Below are 19,013 nucleotides of genomic sequence, written 5' to 3'. Positions count from 1 at the left end.
GCTGTATGCACCAGTTGATCTATTTACCAGCCTGTTTTTGATAAATAATTAAAGCAGAGTCAATTTCACATGAAAATCTAAATGTCCAAAGTCCAGGTGATTTTCATTCTAGACAGTCCTCTAAAGTTGGGGATTGTCTTTTTTTTATTATGATACCACAAAGGAAATTTTAGGTCAGAAATGAAGCCATATGTCTACATACAGTTTTTGAAATGACACTAACCTTCTACTTCTAACTCATCTTCCTTTCCTGCTTCATGTTCTTTGAGTAAAGATCACTTTCAAATGTTCTGTTTCTAATCAGAATTTTTCATATCATTCCTAAGAGGTTAGATATCTTTTTAAAATTCTTCACTGATTTATATCAGCATAGAATTTCCTTACAGCTGGTTCAGCCATATTGAAATTTGTGGCCCAAGTCCCACCATCTGGAAAGGTGATACGTAATTGGCCCCAGAGTGTATGCACAGTATACATAATGTCATTATGTCCATTTTTCTTAATTTTTACTTTATCAGTTAATTATTTTATATGCTTTTTAGAATTTTTAGACTTTGTATTCATTTGCTAAGACTACCATAACAAAGTATCACAAATTGAGTGGCATAAACAACAGAAATGTACTGTCTCACAGCTCTGGAGGCTGGAAGTCCAAGATCAAGGTGTCAGCAGAGTTGCTTCTTTCTGGGGGCTGTGAAAAAGAATCTCTTCTATGCCTCTCCTCTAGCTTCTGGTGGCTTGCTAGTAATCTTTGGCATTTATTGACTTCTGTAAGTACTATCCCAACTTCTGCCTTCATCATCGTATGATGTCCTCCCTGTATATCTGTGTACATAGTTCCCCTTTTAATAAGGACAATAGTCACACTAGATTAGGGCCCACCTTAATGACCTCATCTTGACTTACGTAAATACATCAGCAGTGACCCTATTTCCAAATCAGGTCATGTTCTCAAGTACTGGGGGATAGGAGATCCAACTTTCAGGGAAACACAATTCAACTCAGAGCATACATACACACATACATATGCTACATAGGAAACTTCTTAGCACGTCATCAGTATTCTGATATTAAGATGAAAACAAGTTTCTTAAGACCATCAACAATGTGGAACAATATAATAGATTGCTAGAAGTGCTAAGGTAAGTCGCTTCAATGGAGCTAATGGTTCTGTTAATTCTTAGAGACCATTCTGCCCGACGGACTTGACCACCAGCCACTCTGAAGCACAGGAGTGCATGCCCAGCCTCACTTCTTAGCATCCTTTGTTGTTTGCCTGTTGTTTTCTAACTATAGCCATATATAGCCACTGCCTTCTAATAAATTCTATAAAGATGAAAGAGTATTTATGGCCCGTAGCTCTGTGTGCAGCCCACTTGACCTTGGTCATCAAGTTTTAAACAATAACAGCCCTGTGATACTACAGCAAGTTAGACTATTTAAGTTTGTTTCATAAGGACTGACAAGCAGGATAGCAAATAGGTTTCATTTCTCTCTTAGTGCCAACTCCAGTAAATTAGTAAATTGAATTTCTAAAAAATTTATTTATTTATTTATTTATTTTAAGATTTTATTTATTTGACAGAGAGAAACACAGCGAGAGAGGGAACACAAGCAGCGGAGTGGGAGAGGGAGAAGCAGGCTTCCCGCTGAGCAGGGAGCCCAATGCGGGGCTCGATCCCAGGACCCTGGGACCATGACCTGAGCCGAAGGCAGACGCTTAACGACTGAGCCACCCAGGCGCCCTGAATTTCTAAAAAATTTAATTGAAGTTTCTAAAGCCCATGGAGCAGCAGGTCATTGTAGATTCTTTTTTTTTTTTTTTTTAAGATTTATTTATTGATTTGAAAGAGAGAGAGCGCGTGTGCATGAGTGGGAGGGGCAGAAGGAGAGGGAGAGGGAATCTCAAGCAGACTCCGCGCTGAGCGGGGAGTCCAACACAGAGCTCAATCTCACCACCCTGAGCCAAAACCAAGAGTCGGATACCTAACCGACCGCACCACCCAGGCGCCCCTCATTGTAGATTCTTAATGTTTGCCATGAGTTGGGGATAGGAGGTGGTATAGTCATTCCATGACCCTAACTCATCCTAAGGCACCCTAAGATAATCAAAATTACCCAAAGACAATTGTAATCTAGATTGAGGCATCATGATTATTCCATTCCCCAGATCCTGCTTCCTCCCACCCCGATTTCCTGTTTATGAATTACCTTCCTGCCCCCCCACACCATCTAATGTACTAATACTAATCATCCCTCTGTCTCTACTTCACTGACCCTGCGAAATCAGCCCTTGGCTGCATTTTCTGTATTGTCTCCTAACTTTTACACCAAATGCCTGCTGGGTGCTATAGTTAGTAAATTAGGCTCTGCTAAACAGATGCCTTTTGACAAAGTTCCAAAGGCAGAAATACAGTGAACACCATATTCCTGTGATTGTTGGCTGTGGCTGCTGTTAGGAAAGGTCACGGAAATGTAAGATCCTCCAACATCAGCACCCAGGGCCCGCTGTCCAGCTCCCTGGGTTGAGAGGCAGGTTTTGCGACAGTGGAGGCTTCCTGCTTCCAGCAAGGCTGCAATGGAGGCTTTAGAGACAAGTGTCACCTAGTAGGACAGCGATCCAATCTTCCTAAAGACATTTCTGGAAACGCAACCTAGACTTCTTCCTTTAGCCTCTCCAATTATTCTCTAAGCACCTACGTTTGTGTAGGAAACCTCTTTCTGCTTCAAATACATAGAGTGGTATTCCTAATAATAGTAGATTTAACTGACTATGAGGGAAGAGTTTATGCCCTGAAGAGTTTATGGCACAGAAACACAATTCCAAGAGCATTAGACATTAGACGCCTTTCTTTATTATCATCTCTGGATCATTTCCTTGTGGAAGTTTCCATCAGATACTTCACACTACATCAAATCCCGGCTACATACAATCTCACGCCTCCTTTCCAGACTATTTCCGATTTGCCAAATTTGTCCTAATTGCGGAGAAATTCACCCTCTTCATTTCCCTACACCAAATGCAGTTTTTAAGCCAATTTTGTATCTCCAAACGCACAGCTCAAAATAACTCACATACCAGGACCCACTCTCTTACATGGCAGCCGTGCTTATCCACAACCTTTTCATCCATGAGGTAATGATAGTTGATACGGAAGCCAACGTAACAAGGGCTTATATGTCACATGAGAAATTTAAGGAGAGACCGTCATGGCGTTATCAGGAAATATCAAGGTTCCTCTATGACACATCAAGAGCACAACGTACTTCCTGAAGGGGTATGACAGGGAGCAGAATGAAAAGCCAGTGCCACCTGCCTGTTTTTTTTCTCTCCCTCTCACCTCCAGCCCTCAGCTACAGAAATCAATCCTGCCTGGGCACTTTCAGTCTGAATATACAAGTCTTTTTTTTTCCAGCCAGTGTGATTTTTCCCTATTGTTATTTTGATTATTATGTTTCCTTCCACCTGTTCCTTTTTCTCCTTTGTAGGATCCTTGTTCTCCACATTTTACAATTCCTGATGCTGTGCCCCAAATCTCTTAGCCCTCTCCTCATGATTTGATTCTCTTTGTATTTTTGCTGTGTTTTGAAATGTGTCTTTCACTTGGCCCTCCAGGCTGATCTCAATGCTGACTAATCTCTCCTTAATTCAACCACTCAGTTTCTAAATTTTTAACTTACCAGATTTTTAAGTTTCAGGAAGTCTCTATAAAGCTATTAAAAAACACTTTGTCGTGGTCATTCTTATAGTCATTCTTATAACAGTTTTATCATCATTCTAGAAGCTTTCCTATTCTGATTCTCTTCTCTCTCCCTAATTTTCTCTTCCCTCCCTCTTCCTCTTTATTTTCTTTTCCCTTCCCTTCCCTTCCCCCTCCTCTCTTCTCTTCCCCTCCCCTCCCCTCTCCTCCCTTCTCCTCCCCTCTCCTCTCTCCTTTCCTCTTTCTTCTCCTCTCCTCTTCTCTTCTCTACTCTCTCTCCCCCTCCACTCTCTCTCTCCCCTCTCACTTCTTCTCTCTCTCCCTCCACCCTCTGCTTGTTTTACTCAGAGACTTCTGGGTCCCCTTAGATTGTGATTATTTCCTTTGCACACCCATGAGTCTATTTATACACCAAGCTAATAGGGTACTGAGGAGTGATGGAAACCCACAAGTGGCAGGAAGTACTGCTGTTTGCAGACAGAGATGTGAGAACTGGAAACTCTACAGTCCCCTCTGCAAACATCAGGCAGAAGCTGGACTGGGGCTCTCTTAGGCAGAGGGAGGATCACAGTGTCCCTCTGAAGTCTTCACAATCCCACGTCCACCTGCAATGACATGCATAGGTCAGCAAGGTTTTTCCTCTTGGGGATGCACAGATCTCAAGGCACAATCTCTCGTCAGGAAAAAGAGTTCAGTTTCTCAGCCCAGATCAACTTCCAGGCCAAGACTGAGAATCATCCTAAACTTCCTGCCCATGTCAGGGTCAAGGATTTCATGCATACCCTCCTCTCCCAGCACCTATTTCTCTATGAAAACATAGCTGGTGGTTGGAGGTTGCCTGGGATGTTGATTTCTAATGCATGCTAGAGCATCACTGGGATAAATTCACACAGTGTAAATTGGTCTCACTCCCATTAAAGTAGATAGAATCAAGTCAAAATTAAAAACACTCTTTACCACATTACTCTACCTTTTGAGTAATTTTTCCCTACCCATATATAATTTTAGTGAGTTCCATGTCAGCAAAGTGAGCTGTTTCTAAAACCAAATAAAGTCAGACATAGGTTTGCTTCTGGGGAATGAATAATTTAGCTAACTAAATTGGAAACCTGTACTGTGTTTTCTAAGAAATTGTCTTGGACCTCTACACTTCTATAATGTCTATAAGTTTGAAAATTATAGAAGGGAAATAGGATAAGAGGCAGATAAAATAGGAAATAGTGTAACAAATATTTTGGTTGGTATTAATGAATGAATACATGATTCTGTCTGCATAACTTCTTAGAAAAAAAATTTTCTCACCACCTCCACTACATGAAAGTTTCAAAATATATTTTTAAAATTTCCATCTGAAAAGGCATCAAGGGATTGAACCCGCCTCTCAGTCTGCCCTGTTGTGTAGCACATGCAATAATAAGCCTTGTTGAGTACTTCTTCTGACCCTGTTCCAGAAGCCAGAATCTTGACTAAATAATTAGGTATGAGCTACCTAGTTCAAGCACCTATCTATGGAAATACCTAGAATGATTTTTAAATTCATATCACTTGAAGAAAAACAGTAGTTTCATTGAGAACTACTAAACAGAAGAAACCATACATATTCAGATACACTTAACTTGAACATGAACATACACAACTTTCTCTAAATAACTCAACAGTGTCATCCTGAGGCTAACCAAACTTCCTTCTCAGTCTTGAATTATTAGGAATTACTCTCCTTACCCAACCCGCCAAGAGAATAGACTCTGTTTTGGTCCAATTTGGATTTATCTTCTTGAAAATTCTGGTGGTAACCTTGGGATTTGAGCCTGTAATACTTTTACCACATTATTCTGAGACTCTGCAAATGTTCGAGGTTCATGGAAATAACCAAATCTTTAATTACTGCTTTTGTTGGATGATGACTTCCTCCCATATGCTGTGTATTCAGTGCCATTTTTTCTCTCCAAACTCAGCTCTAAGCTCCGTATCTCTTTTTACCATTGTGATCATCATTCCACACTTCTGTTCTCTGCCCAGATGCGGAATCAAGAACTTGTATAGTAGGAAGAGACACATCCCTGCTGGGGTCCGAGCAGGAAACAGCTAACCCCAGTGGGCACAGAACACGTGCCATTCTACTAGCTGTGAAACATATTTAAGAAGCCTCACTTGCTGCAGTGTCTCAGAGCTGTTAAATAACTGAATACCCCAAATCATATGGGCTGCATTCCGATCCTCAAACAATAATGTTATTTCATATCTATAGAATAATACCTAAAGTACTTTCTCACAGGCTCCCTCAATTGATGGCTGACACAACCCCGGGAAGCAGGTAAATAAGACTTAATTATCCTCATTTTATAGCTGAGGAAGCTTAGACTCTTAAATCTATAAGTCAGGGCAAAAATCACCGTCCATAAAGCCAGATAGATCTATGTTCTAATTTCAGCACACTCACTTATGTAGGTTCTTCATCTTTCTTTTCATCGTAGCTTCCTCTGCTCTCATAACTCTCAGTTGTGAAGATGAAGTGAGATACTGTATAAAGAAAAAGTACTGGTAGGATCCTGGCATTTTACTACTGGATGCTCAATAAATAGCATTTCTCTCCCCTCTCCTCTCCCTCAGAGATGTGGGTCTGACCACCCAGCCAATAAATGGCAGAGATCAGAAGAGAACCCAGCTTCTGACTCCTGACCAAGTGGAAAAGTATCAGCTCAGGGGCCACAATTCCCTTTTATACTCATACTTTATGGCTCGTCCATATCATGTGAAAATTGCTGCCACAGAGAGAGGGGCAGATCCAGGTTCTGTCCAGCCTGACACACAATTTGGAAGCTCCTTCTTTAAGAAAAGAACACAAAATTGAGAATATAAGATTAAGTGTAAAAGGGCTATTTAGTTAGAATGAATGAAGCCACAGCAAATTATAAAATTTTCAAAGCTGACTAAAAATGCAAACATTACAGGGGCTCCTGGGTGGCTCAGGCAGTGAAGCATCCAACTTTTGATTTTGGCTCAGGTCATGATCTCAGAGTTGTGAGGTCGAGCCCTACGTCAGGCTCCGTGCTCAGCTCAGAGTCTGCTGGAAATCCCCTCTCTCCCTCTCCCTCTGCCCCTCCCCCACCCATGCTCTAAATATAAATAAATAAATAAATAAATAAATAAATCTAAAGAAAATTAAAACATTACAAAATCCTGAAAAATAATATATTTATTATCAACTTCCAGAAATACCTCTATACTATCTTCTCCTACATTTTTCTGGCTGCATTCTCTTTGATCACTTCTTCATGCCACAATTTTGAAACATTACCCAAATATAGAGACTGGCAGAATAATCAGTGTTTCTTTGAGCGTAGTTGATTGCTTTACTTTATGGAAGGCAATTTTATCTGCCATTCGGTCTGGAACTGCCAAACTTCACTGAGGTAAGACATATGAGATACGTGAAGGAGCCATCTGATGTGCTAGAATGAGCAAAATACGTAACTTCACCAGTTTGTCCTACTGCTTTAGATTTATGTCCTATAAACACAGGAATTTCCATAAATTCTATTTCATGTAATTCTCATCCCCCCCCAAAAAAGATGGAGTGTTATTGACTAGAAAGAACTGCTTTAATTAGGTGTCAGTGTGACTTGAGTCCTCCATTTACAATTTTCTACATCTGACTGACAGCTGGAAAAATTTTCCATAGCGTAGTTAATGCCTCCATATATTTCAAGCTTCCTTTCACCCCTTTTCCTCCATATTTCTGGAGCTGGTTCATATCATGCTACTGTGCTTTTAAGTTGTCAGATGCATCATAGAGTGGGCATAGTTTGGTTAGCTTATGTGTATGCCAGGATGATGAGCAATCATGCAGGTATATTCTGAGGTGACAGCAAACTACGCAAAGTAACTCATAAATCCCCTACTTGGATCCCCCCAAAAATGCATGCTCTGACACCACACACCAGGAGAGAACTCTGGAGGGGAACAAGTAGTCTTAACTGATTGCTGTTAAAACACCTTATGTTCTTCAAATTTTACAAAACATATGACCATTAGAACTCATTGCTAGGGGCACCTGGGGGAGCGGCGCAGTGGGTTAAGTGTCCAACTCTTGGTTTTGGCTCAGGTCATGATCTTACGGTCGTGAGATTGAGCCCTGCATCAGGCTCCATGCTCAGCTCAGCTTGAGATTCTCTCTCTCCCTCTGTCCCTCCCACTCATGCTCTCTCGCTCGCTCTTCCTCTCTCTGAAATAAATAAATAAATCTTTAAGAAAAAAAAAAAAAAGAAGAAGAAGAAGAACTCATTGCTAGGGCCCCAGATAGAGCTAGTGTAGGTGAGAGGGCACTTTAGCTTTACTGAAAGGAAATCCACCCCAGGAGGGACCCATTCCAAAGCAAGGTCAGGGAGCCAACTTAATCAGACACCTCAGTTTTTGATTATAAGGGGAAAACATTTCTAGGACCTCAAGCAATTTAAAAGGATAAGTTAACTCCTCACAAAGACTACCTTTACCCCACTTTCAATTAATTTATTTTCTTTGACCACTCTTGCTGCTTTGAAAACTTGAGGAGTATCTAAGCAAAGGAAAGCAAAGGATTGATAGCTGGGAAGAAAGAATGTCTAGGTACCGGTTGCTCACTCTATGACATTCCACACTTGAGACTATTTTGTACCATTTTAGCTATAACGGCAACCTTGATCTGCCCATGTTGTATTTCAGATTCACCATTTCAGATTCACTTAAACCCTGAAAACTCCAAGCCGAAAAGCTTCTGCGACAACTCACCACAGGTTGCTTCTAGGCTGGCTTGTTTTCATTTCACCATGGATCTCTGAACAGTCACTGAGCTAATTCAATTTTCAGGCCCATTAATCTAGAACTTCAAATCAAAGGAGAGATGATGCATCTCCCGGATAGGTTTGCAGAGTGGCAGCCACTGGGGTGATGGCATCTTCAAACTCCCTGTGCTGCCTCCAGATCAGTGTGCGCGCCGCTTCCCTAAGCCCCTGACCTACACATGGACGGCGGCTGGCATGCCCGAGGGAAGGGGAGGGAGGCAACGGGTGCTTCTGCATGGCATTTCTTCAGTTTGTCATCAATACTAACAAGCGTGGCCTTCGAGCACAGTGAAATGGACAGCGCTTGGTTTTGGAATCCCCATGTCTTCCACTCCAAGTCTCTCTTTGGTTTGACCACTGGGTTTCCCTTAGTGTCCAGAATTCTCTTTCTTTACTGCCTTTCTCCCTTCTAGTAACCTGGTTTTCAGGAAGATATCTGATCTAAAACAAAAACAAAATGCCCACATTCAGATATCTCAGGTGCAAATGAGCCCATCTTAGTGGCCCACTGGCAGTGTCAATGGACCCTGATGCACATTAAAATTACCCAGGGACTTTAACAAACACCAACACTTGGGCCTTAACCAGACTGATGAAAGCAGACACTCTGGGGTCGGGCCCAAGCATGGCGATGTTTCTAGTATCTCCCCAGGTGAGTCTCTATTGTTATTTTATTTTCACAGGGAAAGTAAACATAAGGGCACATCTGGAACTCCATTTGTGGAATTTCAGGCATCAGAAAGCAAGGAAAGTATTTTAGGGAGCAGATTGCAGAGGGCTTTTCCAGCAGCCTTAAAATCCCTTCAGTAGTCGATTTACTTCTCCCGTTCCTAGATAGAGCCAGCTGTAAAAGTGCCGCACCTATAGCAACCAAATTAGAATTAAACGGCCCACTGAAGTGCCAATATCTGGTAACAATCCAGTCCCACAACATCTGTAAAAAGTTGCTTTCATACTTCAATTATGGGTTTTACCAACTCTGTTGTGCATGTCACAAATACTGACAGCAGATGTCATTCTAAAACAGAAATGTTTCTTTCTCTGCTAATGTTGTTTATTAACAAACATTACGTGAGCACCTGCCGTGGAGGCATGTACAGGAAGCAATTAGGAGATTAGGAAATATTGACAGAAATAATCCCTTTTTAGCTATAAAATCCTACGATTCGGAAGTAAATCTCTTCTCTGATTGCTGAACACTTTAGAAAGACCTCTTATGAGATGGAATTCTGGAGGCATCAAGGACCAAATTATTTACCCAAATTGTCTCCCTTCTGATCTGCCTCAAATTCCTATTTCTTCTCGTTGAGTCAATGTAAGTTTCACAGAACTGGCTTGAAAGAGGTGACCTATACTGTAGAACCTACTGATCCTTGGCATATATTCATCACCAAATCGCCTAGGACAAATCCCTCAAGGTTTAGAACCCTGAGCTGGAAAGTTCTGTAGGGGGGAGAAAGGGACCAGGACAGTCTAATCCTCTGTGAGACAGTGTGAACATTGCAGGCCTGGAAAGGACACAGACTCTCCAAAGAAAAGAGAAGAGCTTCAAGAGCATGGTCCCAGAGAGGATAGGAAACAGAGATCAGCAGTATATGGACCCCACAATCTCCACCTACTTCCCAAGTGTCACCTTGGGCAGGCTGAGCCTCTGTGTATTCAGGACAACCTGTCACTGTTTGAATCTTTCTGCCTCTATGGCCTTCACTTTACTTGACTTTCTTCCACCAGTTTCTACCTGGCTTCATACAATCCGGCTCCCACTGCTGCCTGCTCCTAGTTTATACCTAATTCCACCTTTCACCAGATTCCCCCACCACTGCCTCACCCTAAATATAGATTAGGATGACGTCCTTTTAAAGATTTTATTTATTTGTCAGAGAGAGAGAGAGCACAAGCAGGAGGAGGGGCAGACAGAGGGAGAAGCAGGCTCCCCACTGAGCAGAGAGCCCAACACGGGGCTCGATCCCAGGACCCCGGGATCATGACCTGAGCCGAAGGCAGATGCTTAACTGACCGAGCCACCCAGGCGCCCAAGATGACGTCCTTTTAAAAGCAAGTTGAAAAGTAAACCATGGGTCACTGGAAGCAGAGGAGAAGATAGGTGTTGCCACAGGAACTGTATTACGCAGACTCTGCATGTTTACTAATAAATAGTAATGTCAGCAGTGAGCAGTAAATGTTCCCATTTCTAGGAGTGTACTCCTCCCTCTCCCCCTTTCCCTCAATTCTTATAGCACTCTGTCTAGAAAGAGAGTGTTCAGAGCACATGTGAAAAACTCACAAAACTGCCAGTCTTGATGGGAAAGATCTGGGTATGAGCTTCCTGCTAGTTAGTGGGCAAGACCTGAGTCCCCTATTCATTTTTATGTAGAAATTCTGAAGTTAACATGATCTGTAGAATTGCATTATAATGTATTTTTATGATGTTGTTTTTGCAGGCTACCTCCTTTGAGAAAAATTAGCATTTGTTAGACCAGCTGCCTTTATATATTGATATCATTATAACCACACATTAAGAAGACTTATTTAAGTTCTGAAATATTCTGTACCCCAAGCCAAAAGCATTAACTCATGCTTGCTTTTCATTCGCTACCCATAACCCATATAAAAGAAAGTTACTTTGACTACATTGCAAAGTAGGTCTAGATTGGTAAAACAAGCTGAATTCAGAAGTTCCCAATCAATGGCAAATGACATTGAGAGAGGTTCTAATGAATGGCCAATATGTTCTAGATATTAGGAAGACATAAATAAATATATCTCGAATCAGACCCAAATTACTGGCTCTAATTTTCAAATTTAATTATAAATACAAATGATTTTATGACAATCTAATTAGAGATTTATGGTTGCCCTAGGTTCAAAAAATTTCACCATAAAAATCTTAGCTTTGTTTGCAGCAATAGCTTGCTAAAACACAATAATAGTAATTAAGTAAGAAAGAGTATGCTTTTGAGGGGAAGCGTGGTGTGAATTTTCTTTTTTGATGGCATTTGAATTAGCCATGGAAGATTAATGAAATGAATAAAATGCAATGTATTAATGAAATGAATGTGGCAAAAACTAGAGTAGAAATATTATTAGAAACAATTTGTAATCGCATGAAAATAACTGTTAATTGCTTGTTATATCTCCCAGGTATTCAATTTTAGCAGAAATTGCAATGTCTCTATATCTCTACTAGTGGATTTCAGTCGTAAGAAAGTAGTCAAGACATTTGGACAGTAGCATCTTCATTGCTTTCTGTCATTTCATTTACACAATTGGATCCTCTACCTAAGTAGAAGATATCCCCAAATCAAATAATGTCTATAATGAATACTCTTCCTTCTACTTAGTTCTACCTCTCAGAGTAACATACAGAAAACTTCATTCAGTAGCTAATAAATAGATAGATAAAGAAGATAAAGAAGATAAAGAAGAATAAAGTAGATAAAGAAGATAAGGGGAGAATATGTCTATGGCCTTTAATGTGACCATCTTTATAGCTGCTGGAGCTATAAATTTTGAGGGTCCCAGCACATGCACAGAGGCTTCCATAGAGTATCCTGTTGTATGTATGTATGTATCAGAGGCTTCCATAGAGTATCCTGTTGTATGTTGGCTCTACTCAGACTTCTGAATTTGGGAGACACTATAAACAGAATAAAAGATAAAGAAGATAAGGGGAGAATATGTCTATGGCCTTTAATGTGACCATCTTTATAGCTGCCTAGATGCCTGAAACACCAAAAAGATGCCTATTCACTCATTCATTCATTTAACAAATATACATTAAATGTTTACTATGTGCCAGGCACTATTTTTGGCACTGAAGATACAGGATGAAGAAAATGAGCAAAAATCCCTTCTTAGAGCTTACATCCTTATGGAATTAGACTAAAAGATAAATAACAACATACTAAAATAATTAAATATTAAATGTTAAATGAGAAATGAGTGCTATGAAGAAAGACAAAACAAGCAAAGAGAATATTATGTTGGCAAATAGAGTTTCCAATTTTAAACAGAATGGCTAGGGTAGACCTTCTTGAGAAGGTGACATCTGAGTAAGGATCTGAAGGAGGTGACGGACAAGAGCCATGCAGAGAACTGGAGGAAAGGGGAACAGCAAGTGCAAGGCCCCTGAAGTAGAAGTATGCCTGGTGTGTTCAAGGAATAGCAAAGAGACCAGTGATACAAGATGGAAGTGACCAATAGATAACATAGAGGTAGATTAGGTCAGAGAGGATAGATTTAGTAGGGCCTATGAAGGCATTGTAATGCTTTTCCACTTTGATTCTGCATTAAGATGGGAAGCCATGAGAAATTTTTAACAGAGAAGTGGCATAATTAGATCAATGTTTTAAAAGGAATCACTTTAATTGTTCAGCTGAGACTAGACTGCCTGGAGCAAGAATGGAAGAAGGAGACCACCTAGAAGGGAGCTTAGCCTGGGTTTCCCCAAAAGCAGTGATCGAGATAGATGATGGCTGCCCACAGATAGCTGATTTTGTAAAGTGATCCCAAAGGAGAGGACTGGGCAGCTGAGAAAAATAAAACAGGGAACTAGAGCCAGTGAAGAGCTTTATGAAGATAGCTGCTGTGAGCAAGTGGGGTTCCATGCAGGGAAGCCTCTGAAGACATACAAAGCTGATACTCAGAACTTTCTACCCAAAAGATGGAAAAGGGAGTTTTTTCCCACCAGCTTTCATTCCCCAATGGCCAAGTGTTGTCCCATGGAGATGTAATTCTCTTTAGCTTCCAGTTTTGAAAATGGAAAGCAAAAGAATGAGCAAGTTCCCATGGATATCCCACTTAGGGGAGGCAAAGAAGCTCTAGAGGAAAGCAAGAGATGAGAAAGCTAGAGATAATTTGAGGGGAGCTACCACCAGGTCACACTTCCAAGCAGCCAGGTGTGGAAGCAATGGCTAGAGTAAAAAAGGTAGGTTGGGAGGATGTGAGGTAGGGCACAAGAATTCTCCCACGCAGGGAACTTCTGCAATAATCCACAGTGGTGGTTTGGACAAGAGTGGTGGCAGTGGAGGGGTGAGAAACTGTCAGGTTAGAGTACATTTTTCGATGTAGGACCAAAAATATTTGCTGACCAACTTAGTGAGAAGTGTGAGGAAAAGAGAGTGTTGTGGGGTTTCTGTTAACCGAGTAGGAGGTAACTGCAAAACATTGAGGTTTGGGAGAAAGATCAGGATCTTTGGTTTTGGATATGTTACATTTGATCTTCCTATCAGACAAAGTAGAAATCTTGACATATGATTCTGGACTTAAAGCACACAGGAGAGATCCAAGCTGGAGCTATAAATTTTGAGGGTCCCAGCACATGCACAGGATTTGCAGCCCTAAAATTGCTTAAGATCACCAGAGAAGTGAATGTAGACAGAGAGAGAGAAAAGGTTCAAAAACTGAGATGTGGAGCACTCTATCATTAAGACAAGAAGTAAAGGGAAAGAAACCAGCCAAAGAGATTGAGAAGGGAGCAATCATGGTACAGGAGGAAACCCAGGAGACACTGTGCTAGAAGCCAAGTTGAGAAAGTGTTTCAAGAAAGAATGAGTGATTAAGCCTATCAAATGCTGCTGACAGGCCAATGGACTCCTGAATTTAGCAGTGAAATGTCACTGATGACCATGACATGAGGTACCTGGGGCAAAAGCCTGGTTGGTTTGAATTCAAAAGACAGGAAAATTTAGAGTTTGTGTGTCTGGAAAATCCTTTCAACATGTTTTGCTGCAAGGGGAGCAGGAAGTCAGAGGATAAGGTGGGGCAAAGAAAGTTCTTCTTTAGATGGAAGAAATAATGACATTTGTATGTGGATGGGAATAATCTAGTTGAGGGGGAAGTGGTGGGACTTGAGTAGGTGAGAGTGGATTGAGTCTAACACACTGGCAGAAGTGTGGGTCTCACTTAGCTTGCAAAGCTCAATTACACCAGTGGGATGAAAGGTAAAATCTGTGAGTAAAAGGCTGGTCCTAGGAGCTCGTTGAAGGTCTTTCCTTGTTCCAACAATTTGAACAGTGAAGTAAAAAGCCAAGCGTGGTGTCAGGAAAGGAGATGTTGGAGCTTTCAGGAAAGAAGAGAAGGTATATGTATTTGACATCAAGGAAAGTGGGGAAGTGAAGAGTAATTGCCAGATGTTTTAGTCTACTTGGATTGCTATAACAGAATATGGTGGCTTATAAACAACAGAAATTTATTTCTCCCAATCCTGGAGGCTAGAAAATCCAAGGCAAGATGCCAGCAGATTCAGTGCCTGGTGAGGGTCTGCTTCCTGGTTCAGAGACAGCTGTCTTTTTGCTGTGTCTTCAGATGGGCAAAGCGGTGAGAGCACTCTGTGGGGTCTGTTCTATAATGGCACTAATCTCATTCATAAGGGCTTCACCCTTATGACCTAATCACCTCCTAAAGGTCCTGCCTCCTAAATACCATTACACTGAGAGTCACATTTAAACATATGAATTTTGGGAGGGACATAAACATACATTCTATGGTACCAGGTAGCTCTAAGGAACCACTAGAGGGTCAGGGTCATGAGTTTAAAATGACACCAATCAACCTGGATGTGTGCTTTTCTTCAGCAAGACCCAGGTCTCCAGGTAAGGACATAGCAGAGGCAGAGTTGGATTTAACCAGGGCTAGGCTTTAGCCAGTGACTACAAAAACCATAAAGAGTGGTGCAAGAGAGTGACTTTAATAATTACCATGGAATTAGGCTGATATGGAAGGAAACAAGGACATGAAATATGAAAGAGTGAAAAGTGTTAGATCAATCATTGCAAGATCAACCACAACTCTGCTGCCCTATAGTGATTATAGTGACTATCTCCAAATCTACGACCATAGTTTAGAATCTTAGGCCCCATGAGCAATTTTTTTTTTAATTTTTAATTTTGAAGTAATTATTGACTCACAGAAAGTTGCAAAAGTAGTCACCTGTGTACCCTTCCACCAATGGTGACAGTTTATAACTGTCATATAATACCCATGAGCATTCTTAGGGTATTGGGTGCCTTGTAATTAGATTAAATTCAATGAAAGAGAGGATGACATAAAAAGAAGCAGCACTCACTCAGTGGTATTCATACACTTGCTCTCTCCTTCATTTACATCCAGTGCATACCCTATGAGCCAGATGAACAGACTTGGGTCCAGACACACTTGGGTTCAAATCCAAGCTCCACTTTTCATTGACTTTGGCATCCTAAGCAGGTTATATTGTGATATAAGGCAGAAAATTAAACCTCAGTATCAATGTGCTCCTTTTAAAATTTATGTATCTGGTAAAATCAGGAGGGCTCAAACAGCCTAAGCACAGGTTCCCCTCCCCATCTAGTCCTGTACTAAGGTTGCCTAGCCTAAAGACCCTCCTTACCAAAAAGACCAGTACAGTTCTTGGTTATCCCTGAGTATGGCTTTCAGTTCCCTGTAAGCCCTCAGAATTATTCAAATCAGCTGAGTTATATCCTCCCATGGGAACCAGGGGTCATTGCTGATTCTGTAAAGCCTAAGTCCCACAGCCCCCACCCCCCCCCCATTGTTTCCTCTGCTCCTGAGCACCAATCTGTGTGGTCCTGCAGAGTGTGCAGTGTGCCCCTCCCCTTCATGAACTGCCATTGACCTCAGTTGTCCTTTGCTTTGTGTCCTGCCATCCCAATAGCTCTAGGGCAAGAATCCCTCCCTCTCCAACAAGGTGCACTGAAGGTTATAATCCAACTTTCTAACAAAAATTTCTAAGAAATAATGAAACAATCATAGTTGTAAGGGAAGAACACAAATTGGAAACATAAGAAGTCCATGGAACTTCCTATGGGAAGAACCCAACTATACACACACCCATATGTATACATAAAATCACCATGTTGATCAAGATATAGGACATATCCAGCATGTAGTTGCAATTTTGTATTTTTTTTTTAGATTTTATTTATTTATTTGAGAGAGAGAGAGAGAGAGAACAGGGGGAGGGGCAGAAGGAGAGGGAGAAGCAGACTCCCCGCTAAGCATGGAGCCCCATGTGGGACTCAATCCCAGGACCCCAGGATCATGACCTGAGCCAAAGTCAGATGCTTTTTTTTTTTAATTTTATTTTAATTTAAATTATTATTTATTTAATTTAAATTTATTTTAATTTAATTTTTTTAAATTTTATTATCTTATGTTAGTCACCATACAATATATCATTAGTACTAGGTAACCTTAGTACAGGACTAGATGGGGAGGGGAACCTGTGCTATTCCCTGATGGCTAATGATGATGAACATTTTTTCATGTGTCTGTTAGCCATTTGTATGTCTTCTTCAGAGAAGTGTCTGTTCATATCTTCTGCCCACTTTTTGACTTGATTATTTGTTTTTTGGGTGTTGAGTTTGAGAAGTTCTTTATAGATCTTAGATACTAGCCCTTTATCTGTAGTGTCATTTGCAACTATCTTCTCCCATTCTGTGGGTTGCCTCTTTGTTTTGTTGACTGTTTCTTTTGCTGTGCAGAAGCTTTCTATCTTGATGAACTCCCAAAAGTTCATTTTTGGTTTTGTTTCACTAGCTTTTGGAGATGTACTTGAAAGAAGTTGTATGGGCGATGTCAAAGAGGTTACTGCCTATGTTCTCCTTGAGAATTTTGATGGATTCTTGTCTCACATTGAGGTCTTTCATCCACTTTGAGTTTATCTTTGTGAATGGTGTTAGAGAATGGTCGAGTTTCATTCTTCTGCATGTGGCTGTCCAATTTTCCCAGCACCATTTATTGAAGAGACTGTCTTTTTTCCATTGCATGTTTTTTCCTGCTTTGTCAAAGATTATTTGACCATAGAGTTGAGGGTCCATATGTCTTGGTGATCACAGCTTTGTAATATAGCTTGAAATCGGGCAACATGATGCCCCCAGCTTTGTTTTTCTTTTTCAACATTTCCTTGGCGATTCGGGGTCTTTTCTGATTCCATACAAATTTTAGGATTGTTTGTTCCAGCACTTTGAAAAATGTCATTGGAATTTTGACCGGGATGGCATTGAAGGTATAGATTGCTCTGGGCAGCATAGACATTTTAACAATGTTTATTTTTCCAATCCATGAGCATGGAATGTTTTTCCATCTTTTTGTGTCTTCTTCAATTTCTTTCATGAGTGTTTTGTAGTTCCTAGAATATAGATCCTTTACCTCTTTGGTTAGGTTTATTCCGAGGTATCTTATGGTTTTTGGTGCTCTTGTAAATGGAATCGTTTCTCTAATTTCTCTTTCTACAGTTGCATTGTTAGTGTATAAGAAAGCAACTGATTTCTGTGCATTGATTTTGTATCCTGCCACATTACTGAATTGCTGGATGAGTTCTAGTAATTTGGGGGTGGAGTCTTTTGGGTTTTCCACATAAAGTATCATGTCGTCTGCGAAAAGAGAGAGTTTGACTTCTACTTTGCCAATTTGAATACCTTTTATTTCTTTTTGTTGTCTGATTGCTGTTGCTAGGACTTCTAGTACTATGTTGAACAATAGTGGTGAGAGTGGGCATCCTTGACGTGTTCCTGAGCTTAAGGGAAAGGCTCTCAGCTTTTCCCCATTGAGGATGATATTCACTGTGGGTTTTTCATAGATGGATTTTATGAACTTGAGGAATGTTCCCTCTATCCCTATACTCTGAAGAGTTTTAATCAGGAAAGGATGTTGTATTTTGTCAAATGCTTTTTCTGCATCAGTTGAGAGGACCATATGGTTCTTCTCTCTCCTCTTATTAATGTGTTCTATCACATTGATTGATTTGCAAATGTTAAACCACCCTTGCATCCCGGGGATAAATCCCACTTGGTCATGGTGGATGATCCTTTTAATGTATTGTTGGATCCTATTAGCTAGGATTTTGTGGAGGATTTTGGAATCCATATTCATCAGGGATATTGGTCTGAAATTCTCCTTTTTGATGGGGTCTTTGCCTGGTTTGGGGATTAAGGTAATGCTGGGCTCATAGAACAAGTTTGGAAGTTTTCCTTCTATTTTTTGAAAAATCTTCAGTAGAATAGGTATTATTTCTTCTTTGAATGTTTGGTAGAATTCCCCAGGGAATCCATCAGGCCCTGGACTCTTGTTTTTTGGGAGGTTTTTGATCACTGCTTCAATCTCGTTACTGGTTATTGGCCTATTCAGGTTGTCAATAGCTTCCTGTTTCAGTCTTGGCAGCTTATAGGTTTCCAGGAAGGCCTCCATTTCATCCAGATTGCTCAGTTTATTGGCATAGAGTTGTTGATAATAATTTCTAATAATTGTTTCTATTTCCTTGGTGTTAGTCGTGATCTCTCTCCTTTCTTTCATAATTTTATTAATCTGGGTCCTTTCTCTTTTCTTTTGGATAAGTCTGGCCAGTGGTTTATTGATCTTATTAATTCTTTCAAAGAACCAACTTCTAGTTTCATTGATCTGATCTACTGTGTTTCTGGTTTCTAATTCATTGATCTCTGCTTTAATTTTAATTATTTCTCTCCTAATGCGTGGCTTAGGCATCGTTTGTTGC

At 40.6% G+C, this 19,013-nt stretch overlaps 1 protein-coding gene across 4 annotated transcripts in view; it reads right to left on the bottom strand.

Moving 5' to 3' along the window:
* LOC118526002 (glutaredoxin domain-containing cysteine-rich protein 1) overlaps nucleotides 1–19,013 on the bottom strand; it is a 308,805-nt gene that overhangs the window by 157,015 nt on the left and 132,777 nt on the right. For 2 of the 4 annotated variants that reach the window (XR_013446330.1, XR_013446332.1), the window contains 2 exons: nucleotides 6,142–6,221; nucleotides 3,971–4,306 (listed from right to left, as the gene is read on the bottom strand). The exons of 1 other annotated variant lie outside the window; for it this stretch is intronic. The gene's annotated coding sequence lies outside the window, so the exon portion shown is untranslated. Of the gene's footprint in view, nucleotides 1–3,970; nucleotides 4,307–6,141; nucleotides 6,222–19,013 lie in introns of those variants that run through there. One more of the 4 variants, XR_013446329.1, reaches the window with a different exon arrangement.

This window comes from Halichoerus grypus, chromosome 3 (genome assembly GCF_964656455.1).
Source record: "Halichoerus grypus chromosome 3, mHalGry1.hap1.1, whole genome shotgun sequence".
Classification (NCBI taxonomy): Eukaryota; Metazoa; Chordata; class Mammalia; order Carnivora; family Phocidae; genus Halichoerus; species Halichoerus grypus.
This window is presented reverse-complemented; position numbering and strand designations above follow the sequence as displayed.